General features: G+C 60.3%; 1 pseudogene; it reads left to right on the forward strand.

The window, feature by feature from the left end:
- Positions 1-299: 299 nt before the first annotated feature.
- LOC147978526 (uncharacterized) lies at positions 300-1,861 on the forward strand (annotated as a pseudogene).
- Positions 1,862-2,999: the final 1,138 nt, after the last annotated feature.

A 2,999-nucleotide genomic window follows, 5' to 3' on the forward strand; every position in this document is an offset into this window, starting at 1 on the left:
CGCTGCGACCAAGGGTTTAGCGCTGGGTTTGTTAGGCCACACCGTGGAGATCGTGGGATGGCGCGATCATAGCGCGGCGTGGCGATGGAGCCGGGTCAGCCGGCGATCCTCGTTGTAAGCCCTAAATAAGATGAAGAGAAAACAAAAAAGCTGGGAGCCAGTTCTTGGGCACAACGCAAAAAGAAAAACCTGAGCGTGTGTGCGTGTATCGTTCTTGGTCTTCCACCTCTGTGAGCGCGAGCGAGTTGCCGATCTGCAACGACAAGTGGCATCAGAGCCTCGTCGGAGATCCTGTCGACATGGCCGGCGGCAAGAAGCCGGTGCAGACGGACAAGGGTGACAGGTCAGGGTCGAAGTCACCCTCGAAGTCGCCGCCGCGCTGTTCACAATCACCATCCTGTTCTCCCCCGCGACGCGGACGGAGCCGCATGTCCGCGGCCGCGAGCTGGCGGCGCCGGTGGTGCAGAAGGTGATCCGGGAGTCTGGATCGGGGAACTGACCGATGCTGACCAAGACGAACTACAACGATTGATCGCTTTTGATGAAGGTGAAGCTGGAGGCGCGGGGCTACTGGGACGCCATCAAGCACGGCGACGTCGACTTCCATGAGGATCGTATGGCGCTGGAGGCCATCCTTGGAGCGGTGCCACACGAGATGGTGGGCACGCTGGCCGTCAAGCCGACGGCGAAGGCGGCGTGGGACGCGATCGCCACCATGCGCATCGGCGGCGACCGCGTGCGCGCGGCTAAGGCTCAATCATTGGCGCGGGACTTCGAGAGCATCGAGTTTCGCGGTGGCGAGTCCGTGGATGATTTCGCGATGCGGTTGGGATCCATGATCACCAGCCTCAACATCCTTGGCAACAAGGTCACCGAGGAGAGGGCCGTCCGCAAGTTTCTGCGAGTCGTGCCGCCGCGCTACTCGCAGATCGCTCTCCCGATTGAGATGCTCGTAGACCTCAGCACGCTGAGCATTGAGGACCTGACGGGGCGCCTTAAGGCTGCCGAGGAGAGGTACGGGAACGACAGCGACTCGCGTGCCGGCGGCAGCATGTTGTACACTGCCGAAGAATGGGCGGCGCGCACGAAGGAGCAGGGGCAAGGCGAGTCATCTCGCGGGAAGGCCGCAGGCCGCGGCGGCCGCGGTGGCGGCCGTGGCCGAGGTCAGCGCGGCGGAAAAGGCAAAGATGCCGCGCCCAGCGGCAACACGACCAGTGGCGGACAGGGCTCGTCGAGTGGCGGTCACCGTTTCAAAGGGACCTGCTACAATTGTGGGATCCAAGGACACATGTCCAAGGACTGCCGCAAGCCGCGCAAGCCGCGGCAAGAGGAGGCGAACGTGGCGCAAGTGCAGGAGGAGGAGCCAGGACTACTCTTGGCTGTCTGCTGTGGCCTGAGACTCACGTCGGATGAGCCGGCGAACCAGTCTGTCTACCTCAACGAGAAGAAAGTGGTTCCCCAAGAGGCGCCGCGCAATGGCTGGTACTTGGACACAGGGGCGAGCAAACACATGACAGGCGATCGAGGCGCGTTTGCCACTCTAGATGAGTCAGTGACCGGCGTCGTGAAGTTTGGCGATGGCTCATCAGTACAGATCGAAGGCAGAGGCTCCGTGCTATTCAAATGCAGAAATAGCTCACACCGTGTACTGTCCAAGGTATATTATATCCCCAGCCTTTGTAGCAACATCATAAGCATTGGACAACTTGATGAGATTGGCTGTAAGACTGTCGTCGAGGACGGCGAGATGTGTGTGTATGATCAGGAAAGGATCCTACTGGTGCGTGTCAAGCGGACAGGGAACAGGCTCTATGTAATGAAACTGAACATCACTGAACCCGTCTGCATGCTAGCAAGATGAGGTGACACTGCGTGACAATGGCACACGAGGTTCGGGCATCTGCATTTTCGTGCTCTCCATGATCTGGGCACGAAGGGCATGGTCAGTGGCATGCCTGCAGTGGATCAAGTGCATCAGGTCTGCTCCGGCTGCACTATTGGCAAGATGCACATGAAGCCATTCCCATCAGCCTCGGCGTACAGGGCGGAGCAGCCTCTAGAGCTGTTTCATGGAGATCTCTGCGGGCCGATCTCACCAGCGACCGTAGCCGGTAACCGATATTTTCTGCTCATCGTGGATGACCATAGCAGGTTCATGTGGGTGGAGATGTTGCGGACAAAGGACCAGGCCCTCAAGTACTTCGGCAAGATCAAGGCGATCTCTGAAAATGAGCGTGGCCTGAAGCTGATGGCCTTCAGGAGCGACCGTGGCGGCGAGTTTAACTCCATGGCGTTCGCAAGCTTCTGCAATGAGTCTGGTGTGAAGCGGTACACGACGGCGCCCTACTCTCCGCAACAAAATGGCGTCGTCGAGAGGCGCAACCAGACGGTGGTGGAGATGGCGCGTTGTCTCCTGAAGGGGATGAACGTGCCCTCTGTGTTCTGGGCAGAGGCGGTGAAGACGGCGGTCCACATACTCAATCAATCGCCGACGCGCGCGCTGGACGGAGTCACGCCATATGAGGCATGGCATGGGCGACGGCCAAACGTCAGCTACTTCCGCACATTTGGCTGCAGAGTACACGTCAAGCATGTCGGCCCAGGTACTAGCAAGCTCTCTGATCGGTTGGCTCCAATGGTGTTTCTTGGCTATGAGGATGGCAGCAAGGTGTACCGCGTGTACGACCCGACCGCTCGCAAGCTGCACATCACCAGGGATGTGGTGTTCGAGGAACACGTTCCCTGGGACTGGAGCGGTGCGCCTGACGTGGTGACCACGGGTGCAGCGGCCAGCACGTTCACGGTGGAGTACCACGCCGACACCACTGTCGTCCACTGCGACGGCGGGGAGCTGCACACTCGAGGCTCAGCTCCACCCACGCCTGCACCGCCGATGCCCTCGCCACCGACACCAGGAGAACCAGCCACGCCCTCGCCGGTGCAGTTCGTCACACCACCCACGGGCGAGACGTACGACACGGACGGTGCCCCTCTTCGGT

Source organism: Triticum urartu, chromosome 3A, assembly GCF_056163025.1.
Source record: "Triticum urartu cultivar PI428250 chromosome 3A, HENAU_Tu73, whole genome shotgun sequence".
NCBI lineage: Eukaryota > Viridiplantae > Streptophyta > Magnoliopsida > Poales > Poaceae > Triticum > Triticum urartu.